Source organism: Cibotium barometz, chromosome 14 (assembly GCF_041138505.1).
Source record: "Cibotium barometz isolate CiBa-2024 chromosome 14, ASM4113850v1, whole genome shotgun sequence".
Classification (NCBI taxonomy): Eukaryota; Viridiplantae; Streptophyta; class Polypodiopsida; order Cyatheales; family Cibotiaceae; genus Cibotium; species Cibotium barometz.
This window is the reverse complement of record NC_141059.1, coordinates 23,982,746-24,001,534: the sequence shown is the minus strand read 5'-3', so window position 1 is coordinate 24,001,534 and position 18,789 is coordinate 23,982,746. Positions and strand designations below refer to the sequence as shown.

The 18,789-nt window shown below is 40.1% G+C and overlaps 3 pseudogenes; 2 read left to right on the top strand and 1 right to left on the bottom strand.

Moving 5' to 3' along the window:
• Positions 1-10,489: 10,489 nt before the first annotated feature.
• Positions 10,490-11,249, top strand: LOC147631832 (uncharacterized; annotated as a pseudogene).
• Positions 11,250-11,702: 453 nt separating this feature from the next.
• LOC147631831 (uncharacterized) lies at positions 11,703-13,102 on the top strand (annotated as a pseudogene).
• Positions 13,103-13,636: 534 nt separating this feature from the next.
• On the bottom strand, positions 13,637-15,119 carry LOC147631830 (V-type proton ATPase 16 kDa proteolipid subunit pseudogene; annotated as a pseudogene).
• Between the last annotated feature and the right edge of the window lie 3,670 nt (positions 15,120-18,789).

Sequence of the window (18,789 nt, the reverse complement as noted above, 5' to 3'; positions counted from 1 at the left end):
GTGTCATGGGCTAGGAACTATCGAAACGGCTCTTGAGCGTTCTAGTTGCCAATGATGCCATAGAAACTCTGATGAAGGAATGATGGAAAAATTAAGCATCAACTGGATAAATTGGAAGACGGTGATCAGTGATACTATGGTTTTATTAAAGTATTGTTTTAAACTGGTTGAATCTGTGAAAAGGCAATTTCATATTGGGTGTGTGAGTGGTGTGACTAGTTTTATTTTGCATGAACATCCGGCTAGGGGGCCTTGGAACTCTTTTCCTTGGTACCCGAGACAAAACCTAACCAAATTCTTAATTGGATCCCATCACTACAGTGGTTGGGCGGTTGGCTAACCCATGGGACTGGGGTTAGGCTGGACTGATGGATCCGTAAATCGAGACTCAAACTTTTGTTTTTACGATAGATAAAATAAATCCCAGACACTAACTCTTCTATGGATAGGAATCAATGGCTGTGCCTCTTGAATGGGGAAAAAAGCGTTGATCCTAATGATCCAAGTGCAAGTTTCTTCCTTGATCTGACCAAGTATCTTATAGATGCAATTGGATCAGCTCGATCAGAAATGATCTTGACTACGTTAGAGTAAAAAGTTATCCTGGTGGAATCACTCGTGCTTTCCGGACAAGGGAAGTTTTTCCGGGTTCGGTTTTGGAAAAACCGGCGGATTAGTCTTTTGTCCGGATATCTGTGGGCGAGGCCCCGAATGTGGGACCCCTGTCCCACGCGAGAAGTGCTACTTCCGCTGCCAGTATCCTAAATCCGTTGCTCGGTGGGAACAGGGATCTTACACAAGGGGTCCCACTAAAGATAAGTGCTGAGGAGAGGGAAGCGCTTAGTACTTTTGTGGTGTATAACTCAGATTGCATGCAAAAATGGATTGACAAGCTTGACAAAGAATGCAGAGAGAGAAACCAGAGAAGTAGGGCATCCAAAAAGGGTCAGAGTGCACCTCCAATGATGAGCCTAGAATGGTTGAATACACATATCAGAGAGATGCAAGGGCAGGGGTTTGAAATCTCACGAGAAGAGTTTGCACTTAGCCTAGGATGCGACACCATGGTAAGCTACTCCAATGTTATATTTTAATTTGAATAATACGACATGTTTTTCTGGATTCTAACCATACATGTTTATGTGGTTCCCACATGTGGTTTTAGGTCCGAGCTCACAGCAATATGTGGGTGTGTGGTCAGCATCTCTGCGTCAAGAGGATTGATGATCTTCGTGTTACTCAGGACTCTTGCATCGTTGCGTCCTGTCATCAACTCTCTCGTGCAAGTGCTCGTGACACAAATTTGATTGAGGATGAGCTCGGCGCTACGTAGGGGATCTAGAGGGCATATACGAAATTAACTATCGTGTTATGAAACAGGTACGCATGATTCGTTTCAAAATATTATGCAAACCAAATGATTGAAATATTCAGCATCTTTGAGTAACAAGTTTATATACATTATAATATTGCAGGTAATTTTGAAGGTGCATTGGTTTCGAGCGGAGTACAAAGGAAAAAGGGCCACCTTGAGGTGCGAACAAAGCGGCTTCTAGTCCATTGACTCATCGAAGCTCCTACGATTACCCAAAGAGCCCTATCTCTTCCCGATGCATGCGCAACAAGCTTTATTTTACAAAAATCCAACTGACAATCCATGGTGGCAAATTGTTCATGTGAACCCTAGAAGCTGAAGATTGTTTGATACCATCTTTTCTACTGAGCGTGAAAATACACCACACACAACAATGACCTCTACAGAGCCCGACAATACAGCAGACACAACAATGACCTCTATATCACATGGGCAAGGAGATACAATTCTTCGCATTAGAGAAGCAAATTTGATTTCACAAACAAATGTCACACCACCCTCAACGGATGATGAAGGGGATGATCTGGGTAAAGATTTATCGGTTGATCTAGGAGAAGATCTACTAGAGGCTAACATTGAGCCAATCTCAGAATCCACCTCGAACAATGCTCCACTCCCTGATGGACTCAGCATATGCCTAACAGAGATGGAACTTCAAGAGGCTATGGCTGACAACGACGAGGTGTTCTTAGAGATTGATATCTTTGGCGAGGCATGGTTTCCAATTGTTGATAAATAGCTTTATAACTACCTTTTTCCTCAGCGCAAGTTATCTATGCCGTATATGGATGCTATGGTATGCCTAGACCAGCTGTGCATATACTCTATGCCATATTATTTACCAAATTTGTCAAAAAAGCTACCTTTATCCAAGCTGCAACTTCTTTAACTAAAAAATTCTGAATCAGCAGGCAGGAGGGACCAGCCACTTATCAATAATTAAACTTAGCTTTTTCCCCAGTGCATGCCAAATCAGCTGCTCATACCCTTTATACTTGCTTTATGCCAGAAAGAAATCACTTCTTCCAGAAGAAGCTGGCCTTTTTGACCAGAAAAGCTGCCCTCTTCCTAAGATGGCGAAGAAGAGCTATGCACATAAAGAAGAATTGGTGGGCTGACTTGTGTGTGTGTAAGTGTGCGAGAGTATGTGAACTTTCTAGAGAACGTTTCAGGTGTTTGATGTTCCAAACTTTCTTTATTTAATTTAACAATAATTCAACCATATTACTCAAAGAAAGAAGTAGACTTGAATAACATAGCAAAGCAAATAATTGTACCGTGCATTGTTCTGTCGATGCTTTAGAAGCGTTTGCATCTCATGCAATACAGTGGTCTCGTCCCAACCAACGCCGAACTCCTGCGCGAGGATTGCCAACACATATTTCTTGTCATTATCATCTTGATCCCTACAATTTGAAAAAAAAGTCACTTAAGTTAGATTTATCATTTGATATCAATGTATACAGAGATTTTAAAAAATACATGAAAGAATTGGACTTACCGCCAGTGTATCCTGGGTATGTATGTGTGCACGAGCTCTCTCAAGCGATGATGGAAAAGTGCCCCACCGTCTACATACTGCACTCGCCCACTCTGATCCACCTGAATGCTAATGGGCATCGTGCCCGATAGCATGCGAAGCTCTGAGGTGGCAGGTGGAGGTGTAAAAGGAGGCACACATGGTGAAGGGACTGATGATGGTGATGTTGGCTAACTACTACTACACAAAAAACACATATAATTTTTAAGATTCATTTTGAATGGTTTCATGATAATTACACCTAGACACGGAGTAGATTAATGCATACCTCGAACGGCGGCGCCTCTGTGCTGCCAAGGGAGTGCCCTCGGCCTGTGTCAAAACACTGGGGCCCGATGTCTGTTGCACCTGTGTCTGCACCAAAAGTGTATGCACGAGTTGGGGTGTGCCGCCACCTCCAGGAATAGGATCCCTCGAAGAGCCCTCCCCAAAGGCTACTGGCCATACTAGTGTTGAGAGGTGAGTGATGATTGACTCAAGCTGGGGTACAGTCATGGCAGCGTACTCAATCATATCCTCCTGGATGGACTCTCTGTCTACAGCCATTTGTCTCAAGATCCTCTTGATGACCATCAAGAGGGGAGCCTTTTCTTGCTCAGCCATAGCTATTTCAAGGAAAAAAAATTGTAGTCAACTCATGAGAAAGAGAAAGCCAATAGAGATCATGCGTAAAGGACAGCACAGTTATGTGCTTGGGAAGAACCAAGGAAGTGCTGAAAAAGCCAGCAAGTACATGTCAGTTTTTTTCTCGGAGGAAAAGTTGTGAAACCAAGGTGAAGAGAGGCCAGCCAAAAGCTACTCTGCCCCCAGGTTATGCTCAAGTGATGTAAGGTCCCTGTCCCCACCGAGCAACGGATCCAGGATACTGGCAGCGGAAGTAGCACTTCTCGCGCAGGACAGGGGTCCCACATTCGGGGCCTCACCCACGGATATCCGGATAAGAGACTAATCCGTCGGTTGTTCCAAAACCGAACCCGGAAAAACTTCCTTTATCGGAAAGCATGGGTGATTCCACCAAGATAACTTTTTACTCTAACGTAGTCAAGACCATTACTGATCAAGTTAATCCAATTGTACCTATAAAGATACTCGGTCAGATCAAGGAAGAAACTTGCACTTGGATCATTGGGATCAATGCTTTTTTCCCCATCAAAGAGGCACAGCTGTTGATTCTTATCCATAGAACAATTACTATCGAGGATTTACTTTATCTATCGTAATAAGAGAAATTGAGTCTCGATTTACGGATCCATCAGTCTAGCCTAACCCCATCCGATCCCATGGGTTATAGCCAACCGCCCAACCACTGTAGTGATGGTATCCAATTAAGAATTTGGTTAGGTTTTGTCCCGGGTACCAAGGAAAAGAGTTCCAAGGCCCCCTAGCCGGATGTTCATGCAAAAATAAAACTAGTCACACCACTCACACACCCAATATGAAATTGCCTTTTCACAGATTCAACTAGTTTAAAACAATCCTTTAATAAAACCATAGTATCACTGATTACCATCTTCCAATTTATCCAGTTGATTCTTAATTTTCCCATCATTCCTTCATCAGAGTATCTATAGCATCATTGGCAACTAGGATGCTCACCACCTGTCCACTCAGGGGCCGTTTCCTAATTCCTAGCCCATAATACTCGACAATATAATCACTTATCAAAATGGACTCTCATTGAAGATCAGCAAGATCAACCAACAGATCCATATAAAGAGCCATGGACTCATCCATTGAAGACCAGCAAGGTCAATCAACCAGATCCATGCCCGATTTCAGAAAACAACTCCTACTCTTGTTCCAATATCTTCCTCGACGCACGCGTGGGTATCCTAGGTGACCCAGAGCCCGAGCACCGTATGGTCAGCACCCTCTAGGATCCTCGCAGGTGACCTAGCGCTTCACTCATAGGCCGCTTCCTTGGCCCCTCATCCACCGTACCGGAAGCTCACCATTTTAATTGCACCGAGGCTGGTCAAGACCTTGACCGACCTTGCTACGGGAGACGTCCTTCATTGACTCTCCGTCTCAGCAGTTTGCAACTTTATCAGTTAGGTCTCCACGACCTTAATTACAAGATGGTCAAAATGCTCCCCCAGCATTCTTGACATAATACAGTCATTTACAAACAGCATTTACAAACAGCATTTACAAACAGTTTACAATACAGTTTCTATTTTAACTTTCATTTTTCCACATTATCCCTCATCAATCCACATTACTTATTCCATATTCCTTTTATATGTATACTCATCCCATCACATCGTTTTCCATCTCATCACTTCAGATTCCTTCACATCACATATCATATATTCACATCCATACATATATCCACATCCACATCCACATTCACATCCATACATCCATATCTATTTTCACATCCACATCTACATCCATACATCTATTTTCACATCCACATCTACATGCACATTCATGCATCCACATCCATACATCCACATCTATATGCACATTCACATCCATACATCCACATCTATATGCATACATTCACATCTACATGCATACATCCACATCTCTATGCATACATCCACATCCACATTCACATGCACCTCCATACATCTACATCTACATGCATACATCCACCTCCACATTCACATCCACATCTATACATCTACATCTACATGCATACATCCACTTCCACATCCACATCCACATCTACATGCATACATCCACCTCCACATCCACATCTACATCTATACATCTACATCTACATGCATACATCCACATCTCTATTCACATCTACATCTATACATCTACATCTACATGCATGCATCCGGATGCGGATGCATCCGGATGTAAATGGAGATGCATCTGTATCTCCATTTACATCCTCATCTATACATCTACTTCTACATGCATACATCCACATCTCCATGCATACATCCACCTCCACATTCACAATCACATCCATACATCTACATCTACATGCAAACATCCACATCTCCATGCATAATAAAATTCTTTTAATTAATCTAGGATGATAGTTCCTAGAATATGGTAGGAAGTCCTCTTTTTATGCTTTGAATGAAATTATTTTATGCGTAATTTCTATAAAACTTTTGCCATAGCTCCGCTACTATGACTGATAAATCTCAATTTTTTCTAAGGGATAAGGCTTATTATTAAGGAAATAATTAGAATGGTCTCTAATTGAATCATCAATCCATAATGGATTAAATCATCGATATACATAAACTAAAAGCATAGAAAAAAGCCATTAATTTGGCCTCAAGCATAGCTTAATCTTGGATTAAGGAAAAGCCTTATGAAAAGCATCATTTGGATTGAAAAGGGTCATGAGTATGACCATTTCTTAAGTGAGAGAGAGAAAAACCATTAGAATTAAATATAAATAGAATTTTATGTAATTCTTTACTATTATTAGCCTTATGAAAAGCATCATTTGGATTGAAAAGGGTCATGAGTATGACCATTTCTTAAGTGAGAGAGAGAAAAACCATTAGAATTAAATATAAATAGAATTTTATGTAATTCTTCACTATTATTAATTAATTAACTTCAATAGCATTTCAAAAACCATACCAATTAAGCTTCTCAAGCTTGAGAGGGGTTGAGAAGAGAGAATCATTGAGAAATTATTGAAAAGATCAAAATTCACTATACTTATCTTATAATTTGCTTGATGGAGCCACCAATGGGGATTGAAGAAAGGGAGAAGTATCAAAAACTAGTGAATTATTAAAGAATTCACAGTTCTTGGCTTAGGTGGAGTAGAGTAACAATGCATAAGACATTATATTTTTTTCAACTAGGGAAGGCTTCTATTTATAGGAAAAATTGAGCTCCTAACCAAACAAACTGATTCTAGAATTTTCCAAGTCAGTTTGGTTGAATTTGGACGAGATTTGGATCTAGTTTGGTTACTTTTTGATTCGATTTGGTTCCATTTCCATTTGGTTTGGTTCAAGAGAGATGAGAGATAAAAATATCACATTATTTTTGAGTTTAAAACTCATTCAAGCATGTGAAATATGTACCTCCTTTAAAGAACTCCCCTTCCTTACATATGTGTCAAAATTTTATTGCTCATAGTTTTTTTACTAATAAACCTTGTACATTTTCAACTCTTCATCTTATGTGAAATATGCAGCTTCTTTAAAGAACTCCCCTTCCTTACATATGTGTCAAAATTTTATTGCTCATAGTTTTTTACTAATAAACCTTGTACATTTTCAACTCTTCATCTTATGTGAAATATGCACCTTCTTTAAAGAACTCCCCTTCCTTATATATGTGTCAAAATTTTATTGCTCATAGTTTTTTACTAATAAACCTTGTACATTTTCAACTCTTCATCTTATGTGAAATATGCACCTTCTTTAAAGAACTCCCCTTTCTTACATATGTGTCAAAATTTTATTGCTCATAGTTTTTTACTAATAAACCTTGTACATTTTCAACTCTTCATCTTATGTGAGCATTTACTCATTTTTGGGTATCTTCTTTTACAAATTGAATTTATCTCCTCCCTACACATGGATTGATGCTATTGGTCCATAGGAACCTTAATTGGACCATAATCCAAAAATTTCTGAAAATCTAGATGCTTAGACTAAGGTTCTTTATACCTATTTCCAATTAATTCCAATTAATTCCAATTGTACATTGGAAAATTCTTTCTGAATTTCTGTTTTAGGGGGATTCATTTTAATAAGGTGAGTTATTTTTCTATCCAAAAATATTCATAATCTGAATATTCTCTCTCTAGAATAATTTTCTCTCTCTAGGTTAACACAGCCACAAACAAGATCTCTTATATTTCAGAAAAGGAAATGATTACAGGAGAATATGCTAGACATCAAAAAGGGGTTGGGGGAGGAATCTTACAAGTGATGTGTGGACTACCCCTTTTATGTGGACTACCCCCAGGTTATGCTTAAGTGATGTGTGGACTACCCCTTTTATGTTTCCCTGCTACTCTCGCTTTTATTTACAATATGCTCTAAAAATAACAAGCATGTATTCTTAAAAAAACGCAGCTCTTTAGATCAGCTAATTTTAACTTAAATCTCTCCCCCAAAAGCTAGACTGTCCCTTTTATGTTCCCTTGCTACTCTCGCATTTATTTACAATATGCTCTAAAAATAACAAGCATGTATTCTAAAAAAAACGCAGCTCTTTAGATCAGTTCTTTAGATCAGCTAATTTTAACTTAAATCTCTCCCAAAAGCTGGACTTAGTTGTAAAAGCGATCTTGCCAAGTCAGCATAGACTGCCACGTATAAAAGCGGCTATGCCATGCCAGCCAACTCTGTTGTTCTACTGCCCGTACAGCCTTTTTCCATGCCTCAACTGCCATGGTTGAGCCTGATGCTCATCATGTACCTGATGTAGATAGACTTCATGTTTACCATGTCCAAGAAGTACATGGTCTTCTTCCTTGCGCTCTAGCACTATAGCTGCTCTAGGTTCCAATTGTGCAAGATGCACCATGTGTATATACTCTCTCTCAGTTCCATGTGTGTTGGCCCTTCATCCTGTATAAAAGATGTCACCAACCTGTATTAATCAAATTTAATACATACATTAAGGACAATTACCAGAAGAACCATGGATGGACACTAGAAGCTCCTAAGCTATTTAGTGATGAAAGGTAGTCCTAAAGATATTGTAAGGCTCTGATATATGAGCATAAGTACAGCGAGATGGTATGGCTACAAGTAGCTAGTGAAGGATAGATAAGTTCAATACCAGCCAGCTTCGGATTGTTGTGGATTAACTCCTCGCATGCTGTGGATTAACTCCTACAATTTCCTAAGTATGGAAACCTAAAGGCCACTAGGGCAGCCCATGTCCCTCTAAGGCATATGATAGAGAGAGAGAGAGAGCATAAGGACTGGGGGTGTGTGTTAGAGCTAGATCTAGCCTATAAAGGAAATCGCACACCAAAACTGGCTAAGGTCATTTATATAAGCAGAAAGGCATATGCCAAAAGTGAATCGCAGCTCTAAAAGTGAGGGGAAAGGCTCCTTTTGCTCAGCGCAAAAGGAAGGAGGCCAGCCAAGCTGAGAATTGCCTTTAGACAAAGGCACTTTATTGGATAAAGAGACCAGCTCTTTGGTATGCATAGCTTTACTGGCAAAAAGGTGAATCTCTTCTTCTAGCTTGCGCAGCCTAGCTGAGCATAAAGTCTACATGGCTGGTCCAGATAAAAGAAATCGCAGATCTGAAAAAGCTAATTTTTTGCCTCTTCTGGTAAAAGTGAGCTCTTTCTAGCATAAACTTGGCACCCACGATAGGGTCAACTGTACTTTATTATGCGCTTTTTTTGGTAGAGCCTGGCTCTTTCTGGCCAAAGGTCACTTAAGTGTGAACCTGCATCCAAGCGACTTAGCTTCTTTTTGTCTAGCCCATCTGATTTATCACGCCTGCATAGTCAGCTGATAGATTAGGGTTTTAAACCCTCTCTCCCATGCTCATCTCAATCAAGAGAGAAACCTTTCATCAGGTGTTTCCCCTGCTTAAGCTGACTACTACTAATCATACCATCATATTGCACTTGTACTCATACAAAGTTTACAGTACCTTCAGGACTACCTCTCCTAAGGAGCTTGTGGTGTCCAACCTTTATGCTTTCGGTAATTGTCATTAGTATATGTATTAAGTAGATTTAATACAGGTTGGTGACACTTTTATACCCAGATGAGCCACGCACCCTCTTCAGCTGATTAATCTTTGCCTTTTTTCGATTTTGGCTAGAAGGGTCTGCTTTTTGACCAAGAAAGCTGTTCTTTTCCCAAAATTGCAACCCTCTTGTCTACTAATTTGAGGACCAGCCAGCAGCCTATATAAGGGAAGCCCTCACTCCTTGGGGGGGATGCCAGATGCCCTAAGGCCCTCACGCGGCTGGTGTGTGTGTGCATGAGCATACTTTCAGTTGAGGCTTGCTCCAAGAGAACTCCCATGCCAGATTCAGTTTCTGGAATTGTTCTTCTGCTTGCATCTTGCATCTCCAAGATCGATTCTTGTGCACATACTTAACAATTTCTCTGACTAGTGTCCTAGTCGATGTGTTGGTCTAAACCCTCCATAAAGGCTATGTACATCTCAGCCCATAAGGCTTGTACTTCTGAAAGGGCTGTGCTTCTTCAATTAGGTCACCTTCTTCTTGTATATTATTGCCTTCTGCTTGTGTATACTAGACAACTGGTCTGGAACTGTAGGTGTTCCCTTGCTACCCCAGATGGCCCCCTTGTTGTTGCTGCTGTTGTGCAGAAGACTTCCTGTACTTAAGTGAAGAGCTGCCGCCGCAGGTATGCTCTTCGACCTGCCCCCCAAGAAGGATTGCCCTTTTCTCTAGACCCAAAAAAATTGGGTCCCTTTTATCCTAAAGGAGCTGCGCCATCTTAGCCTTCTTAGCCTTCTTTCCTTTCTCTGCTAGCAGCTTCTTTGCCTCCTAAAAAAGGAGAGGTACAGGGACGGGTACAGGTATAGGTATAGGTACAGGAACAGGTACAGGGACAAGTACAGGAGCAAACAAAGCACAAGAATGCCATGTAGATGAAATGACCGAGGGACATGTAGTGATGGGCTCCATGCAAGACATATGGGGGTTCATCACCTCAATGCAAACTATCATGATGAACCAAAGTGAAGAAATAAAAAACCTTGCACTTAAAAACCAAGAGCTTGAGCATAAGCTACAAATGCAAGATATGCGGGTCCTTAACCAAGATAAGAAGTTGCAAGAACTACAAGAAGCCTTCAATAAACAAACCAACACGACGCAGGATACATTGGCCTCACATGACGACTACGTATCAGTGAGAGAACCCAACAAAATGTACCAGGAAATGTGGGATCTTGGGCAAGCATAGTAAAGAATGGGCACACAAACTCGGCCACCACTACCACAAATGATGAAATGTAGTCATTGAGGATGAAAAAGAATACAACGAACTAGAGAAAAGGAAGATAAACATAGTAGTGCGAGGCATTCCAGAAACGGACACAGAACAAGTGCTTACATTGAACACGGACATCACGGATATCATTTCCACTAAATTTGGTATGCATGATGTTGTGGTATACGGCGCACACAGAGTAGGGAAGAAGAATCTCAAAACCAACCGGGCAATTGTATGCACACTCCTAGATGCACGAAAAAGGGCCATTATCCTTGAAAATGCTCGCATATATCTAAAAGACAGCCCATTATACATAAGTGAAGATAGAACGCCGAACCAACAGAAGGCAAGAAGGGAAGCCTATGAAGCATTCACCAATACACCACGGAAGGGGGAGAACAGGAAAAATGACAAGAGGAGGCCCATGGGACCACAGAACTACATGTAATAAGGCTGGAATTGCCGCGGCTTCCCCTGGCACAAAGGGGAGGGGCTTCCCCTGGCACAAAGGGGAGGGGCTCACAAAAGTCTTACCACAAGCGGATGTACTTTTCCTATTGGAAACATGGGAACACAATACATGCAGGATACCACATGTGGATGGGTATGTCACACACTCTCTGTGGAGGGGTGGCAGTGATGTACAAAGAAGAGCTTCAAAAAGTGTTTAAAATATGCAAAAAAGATGCTCTCATAAGCGATACATATGGGTCAAGATTGACACATATGGGTCAAGATTGACACATGAGGTAAACCAGTGTTCATAGCGGGGTGCTACATTCCCCATAGGGAATCACCGTTCTATAATGCTTTCAACATAGAGAAGAACAACCCCTTTGAAGATTTGTATGCAGATATTAACACTTACATGCAAGAAGGGGTAGTGATGCTTACTGGGGACATGAATGCCCGCATAGCACATGCGCTAATGCAAGTCATAAATCTCATGACACCTCCGGGTCTAGAGCATAAAATGGATGTACTTGACCACATGTGGAAGCGATGCTCAAAAGACCAAGTGACAAACCCACAAGGAACAGCATTACTAAGCATGATGACAGCTTGCAATTAATAGCTATAAATGGAGTGAAGAAATTTGCCAACTCAGGGGAATGCACATGCTACACCGCCAACAACGGAATGAGTGCTATTGATTATGTATTGATCCAATATGAGGCATCCCACATGGTGCATAACTTTGAAATTGGGGATAGATCACCAAACTTGGATCATACACCCATTCATGTATGGTTACGGGTACCCATTCACCACAGGAGAGGAAAATAGGCTCAAATTCAAGCATGGGCATACAAAATGTAAATTGAAAAAAAGAAAACCTATGCCGCTTCCCTTGATGATAAACTTGCAAGAGAATGCATGCCAATAAATGTAGATCAAGCATGGAACAAATTCAAGCAAGCAATGAGTGAAGCAGTAGAGGAAACAATGGGGAAAACTCATAGACAAGAAACAAAGGTGAAAGGGTTGCCACACAACTCATGGTTTGATGAAGAATGCAAGATTGCTAAAAGACATTTGAGGTCAACCCCCAAAACAGCCATAGAATGTACAGCTTTGGCAAAATACACAACTCTCAAGAGGAGAAAAAGAAGAGAACATGAACTACACACCGAGACACAAGCCCTAATAAACTTCAAGAAAAACCCCAAAAAGGAATGGATGAGGATGAAAGGCAAAAGACAAGACATTACCGGAGACATAAGCCCGGAAGATATGTATGCATATGTAGAAAAGTTATATGTACACAAAGATGCAGAAGGGATGCCTAATATGCAAGAGACAAAACAATTAGAAGAATGCTTTGACTTTTTGAATAGCCTTAGTAGGAGTGCCTACAAGGAAAGACGACAGCCCCTAAGATAAGGACGTTCTTCCCAAGAGGACACTTCTAGCAACTCGAGAGCTCTACAAGTACTTTGAGGAGAGATATCACGCCCCCAAAACAAGGACTATCTCCCCAAAAGTTCCACGATGAGTGTCGGGCAGTGTTTATAAACAGAATAGAACCTTGCCGGTGTTCTTTGCTTTTCCAGACGGGCCTGCCGGGATAACTTCTTATCCCGGCGAGCCTGCCGGGAAAAGCAAAAGCCCGGAGGTGTTACGGGACTAGTGGGTTCTGGCAGGTCATTGGTCAGGTCATGTGAATATACAATGTGATCACAAGTTTTAATATGTGAACAATAGGTTTTGTTAACATGATCACAAAATTGTGAAGACGTTAATGAAATCCCTGTCAGTAGCTCATCCATGGATGCCACACTTTTGCAGATTTGCTTCTAAAAACAAAACCCTCTCCTACAAGTCTAGGGACATATCTTACCCGCATCCTAGAACACCACAAACTACTAATGGAAACATCTACAGATGACACAGATCACACACCCGCAAGGGGAGACTATTTCTAGACATAAGGGTCCCATGGGTCATTTTTGGCCCCCCACGGACGTAAATACCAAATCAAATCAAATCAAATCTCTCTCTCTCTCTCTCTCTCTCTCTCTCTCTCTCTCTCTCTCTCTCACACACACACACACACACACACACACACCACACATGCACACACACTCGGCAGCCCCCCCTCCCTCTCTCTCTCTCTCTCTCTCTCCTCTCTCTCTCTCTCTCTCTCTCTCACTCACACACACACACACGCACACACACTTGGCAGCCCTTCTCTCTCTCCCTCTCTCTCCCTCTCTCTCTCTCTCTCTCTCTCACTCACTCACTCACTCACACACACACACACGCACACACACTTGGCAGCCCTTCTCTCTCTCTCTCTCTCTCTCTCTCTCTCTCTCTCTCTCTCTCTCTCTCTCACTCACACACTTCTTTTTTGATTTGATAGGATGATACAATCAACGCAGAACGAGCGAGAGCCTCTGCAAAGATGAGAATAAGAATCATGCCCACAAACAGCTTTGGCTGCTATGCATTAGCTCCGATGCTGCCTGCATCCCCGACAATGCCGATGGCCATTCCAGCAGAAAGACCAGCTAGCATGCAAGCAAGACACCAGATGATAGATGCGCATAACCATCAAACAGATAGTAGGCAGTGCTTTTAGGATTGATACCTCTGCTTGTAATGACAGCAATAATAAGGCCATAAATACCCAGCACACCAGCCATGACAACTGGTACAATAGACTTCATCAATAGCTCAGGCCTCATCATGCCATGCGCTTAATGAATGTTAAGGAGGATACCTTTTTCTCTGCACTGCTTGAAGAGCTGGACTCGATCATTGGGAGTGAAAAAGTACAAAAAAAAGCTTCAAAAACTAAATGTACATAGAGCTCCTGCTGGTGCAGGTTAAGGCCGAAGTGCCATTGGTTGCCCAGCAAAATGTTGCACCTGGTACGCCCGTGGATGCGCACCCCCAGTTCTATTTTCCAAGATAGCTTAGAGTATGTGGACCTATCCAAAAACCAGCTGGTAGGAAGTCTACCCACATTGCAAAACTGTTCTTCTCTTACTACATTGCTAATGTCCAACTTCTTGTTAGGTAGCCTACTAATTAAGCTTCATGAAGCATTGCAAAAATGTCCCTTTTTATCTGAACTTGACCTGTCCAGCAATAGATTCACTCCAACCCCACTCTTTGCAGTTCCATAAGCAGCACCCATACAGGAGAAGACAAGCGTTGCAGCAGCTCCAAGGAAGCCGAAGAATGCAGCCGTGGTGTCTCCATTAAACTCTATGGTCGAAATATCTCTCTCTCTCTCTCTCTCTCACACACACACACCACACACACACACACACACACCACACAGAGCATCGATACCCCAACACACCACACACACACACACACACCACACACACACACACACCACACAGAGCATCGATACCCCAACACACACACACACATGTTACCTGTGCTGGCCGTGAGCTTGGGATTGTGAGAGGAAGTCGATTGTTTGAAGCTGCCTACAGTGCGCACGAAACAAAAATTGACTACACGCTGAAGTTTTTTTTAAAGAAGCTTGGTCTCATAAACGACCCAAATAAAAATGTGGGTTATGCATCGCAATTTCGATGCTTATGCCACTCAACTCCAGTTCTTCTCTTACTACATTGCTAATGTCCAACTTCTTGTTAGGTAGCCTACTAATTAAGCTTCATGAAGCATTGCAAAAATGTCCCTTTTTATCTGAACTTGACCTGTCCAGCAATAGATTCACTCCAACCCCACTCTTTGCAGTTCCATAAGCAGCACCCATACAGGAGAAGACAAGCGTTGCAGCAGCTCCAAGGAAGCCGAAGAATGCAGCCGTGGTGTCTCCATTAAACTCTATGGTCGAAATATCTCTCTCTCTCTCTCTCTCTCACACACACACACACACACACCACACAGAGCATCGATACCCCAACACACCACACACACACACACACACCACACACACACACACACCACACAGAGCATCGATACCCCAACACACACACACACATGTTACCTGTGCTGGCCGTGAGCTTGGGATTGTGAGAGGAAGTCGATTGTTTGAAGCTGCCTACAGTGCGCACGAAACAAAAATTGACTACACGCTGAAGTTTTTTTTAAAGAAGCTTGGTCTCATAAACGACCCAAATAAAAATGTGGGTTATGCATCGCAATTTCGATGCTTATGCCACTCAACTCCAGTTTGCTATGGTCGCTACTATGGTGGCATATAAGACTACATTTTAAAGGTCGCATAAGCATCCACAAAAGCGACCCCCACTATTTTCTTCATATTTGTATGAGGGTCGCTATGTATAAACCATTCTTGTGGTGATGGGCTTTATTCAAAATTTGACCCTTATTTTCGTCATCAATAAAATGCATAGCCTGCTATTATAATACATAATTCCTTCATCTAGGCTGTACCCTTGAACGTGGTTCAACTCCTGAGGAGTTAGAAATAGGGCCAAAGAATCTATCCTGCATGATCTTCTCTCTTGCTTCATTAATCAATGGATTTGACACCACTGTGATTGCAAGCTAGGAAGCTTTTCTGCTGAGGGTATCTACTATCACATTTTTTCGCCTAGGCAGTACTTGATTTCAAAATCAAATTCATGCAGGGTCTGCATCCACCTTCTTTGGTGCATGTTGAGATCCTTCTGAGTGAAGATCTACTTTAAGCTCTCATGATCTATCATCAAAGTGAACCTTTGACCCAGTAGGTAATGTGTCCACAACTTCAAGGCATAGACTATTGAAAGTAGCTCCAGGCCGTGGACAACATAATTTCTCTCATGCGTTCTGAGTTTTCGGGATTCATAGACCACTGTATGACCTTCCTGCATGAGCGCACCTCCCAGGGCAAATGGCATTAGTTACTACCTCAAAGGGTAGAGAGAAATTTGGCAACATCAGAACGGGATTGGTTACCAAGGCGGTCTTCAGCTTATTAAAAGTGCTCTAACACCTGGCAGACCATTGAAACGGGATATTCTTCTTGAGAAGATTAGTTAGGGGGAAAGCTATGAGAGCATACTTAGGTATACAAATTCTATACCAACAACGAGTTAGTCCCAAGAATCCTCTGACTTCTTTCACTGTCTTTGGTTCAGGCCAATCTATGACTGCTTGGACTTTTGCAGAATCTGGAGAAATTTTATCTTTGGATACAAGAAAGCCCAAGTATTCAACATGATCGATAGAGAAAGTGCATTTGCTCTTTTTTGCAAAGAGTTGGTGCTTCCTTAGAATCTCAAGAACTTTACAAGCATGAGCTTCGTGGTCAGCTGCATTCTTTGAGTAAATCAGAATATCATCAAAGAAAACAAGAACAAAATCATCCAAGTATTCTCTGACAATGTCCTATATTAGGCGATTGAATGTAGCTAGGACATTTGTCAATCCAAACGGTATGACAGTAAATTCATAGCGCCCATAGCGAGTATTGATGGTTGTCTTTGGGATATCTTGATCATTAATCTTGATCTGGTAATACCCTAATTTGAGATCTATCTTTGTGTGAAGATTTGGGCTCCATTTAGCCTATTCAGAAGCTCATCAATTCTGGGGATAGGATACTTATTCTAGCTGACAACTGGTTGAGACCACTATAATCCACATAGAGTCTTAACGTTCCTGTAAGATTCCTCCCCAGCCTCTAAAGATGTCCACCATCTTTCCCTGTAATCAAATCTCTCTTCAAAAATATAAAAGATCTTGTTTATACCAGTTTTGGCCTAGAGAGAGAAAATATTCTAGAGAGAGAATATTCAATTTTTAAATATTTTTAGATAAAAAATATCTCATCTTATTATAAAAAAAGTTCCCTTGAAACAGAAGCTCAAAAAGATTTTCAGAAGGTGCATTAGAAATTAAGTATAATTTGTTCAAGAGGCATTATCCTGGGGGTCAAGATTTTTTTGAAATTTTAAATTAAGGTTCCTATGGACCAATAAGATTCATCCAAATGTAGGAAGGAGATAAATAGAAGAATAAAAGAAAAATCCTCCAAAAATGAGTAAATGCTCACATAAGATGAAGAGTTGAATAAGGACAAGGTTAATAGTTAAAAAAGAGAGATATTTAGAAGTAATGATGCATTTTTGATACCTCAGTATGGGGGAATTCCCCTCATGAAGGAGGTGCCTATTTCACATGCTTGAATGAGTTTTAAAATCCCAAATAATGAGATATTTTTATCTCTCCTCTCTCGTGTTTTGCACTGTTACCTTGCCTCTCTCACGTGCCAAAAACTGTGAATTTTACTCATAATCCATTAGTTTTTGACCTTGGTGGCCACTCTTGTTTTCAAACAAGAGTAGAACTCTCAAACCATCAAGCCAAAGGAAAGCTCTCAAATTCCTTAGTAAGTTGGAGATTCTTCTCTTTTTTATTCATTTTATGTTTTTTATGATTTTTTTATGGTTTTTGTCTTCTTTAAATTGAAAATAATGTTATGCCTCATTGAAAAAAGGCATTCCCCTCTCTTCTCTAGTAAATCCAACCATTCTTTATCCTAGATGAATGATAAATGGATAAAATCAAGTTTTTCATAATATTCTCTTAAATAAGTAGAAAATGCTTACACTAGAACGATTTAAATACTCTTGGTGAACTTCTAATTAGTTATAGTGAGTTAAAAATTGAAAAATGGTCAGCAAGACAAAGGAGGTTATGGCAAAATTTTTTGAAAATTTGTGAAATAAATTTCATCTTTTATTGATCAAAAAGAGTAATCCCCATCGTTAGTGTATTCTAAAAGTGTCATTTTCATTTATGCATAGAAAGATGAATATTGATTAATTTTTATAAAAGAATGATTTTCAATAGAATTAAATTCTATAAAAGATACTTATTGATAATTTTTTTATTATAAAAGTGTTACTTTTATCATTATTGATTTTAATGCATAAAAGAATATTTTTTATTATAAAAGTGTTAATTTTATCATTATTGATTTTTATGCATAAAAGTATGCATAAAAGAATATTTGTTTATTATAAAAGTATTACTTTTATCATTATTGATTTCTATGCATAAAAGTATGCATAAAAGAATATTTTGTTTATTATAAAAGTGTTACTTTTATCATTATTGATTTTTATGCATAAAAGTATGCATAAAAGAATTTTTTTATTATAAAAAAGTTACTTTTATCATTATTGATTTCTATGCATAAACATATGCATAAAAGATATTTTTTTAAATAATAAAAGTGTGATTTTCATCATAAATGACTTTTATACATAAACATATGCATAAAAGATATTTTTTAATATATAAAGTGTGATTTTCATCATAAATGATTTTTATGCATAAACATAGCATAAAAGATATATTTTTTAATATTAAAAGTGTGATTTTCATCATAAATGATTTTTTTGCATAAACATATGCATAAAAGATATTTTTTAATATTAAAAGTGTGATTTTCATCATAAATTATTTTTATGCATAAACATATGCATAAAAGATATTTTTTTATATTAAAAGTGTGATTTTCATCATAAATGATTTCTATACATAAA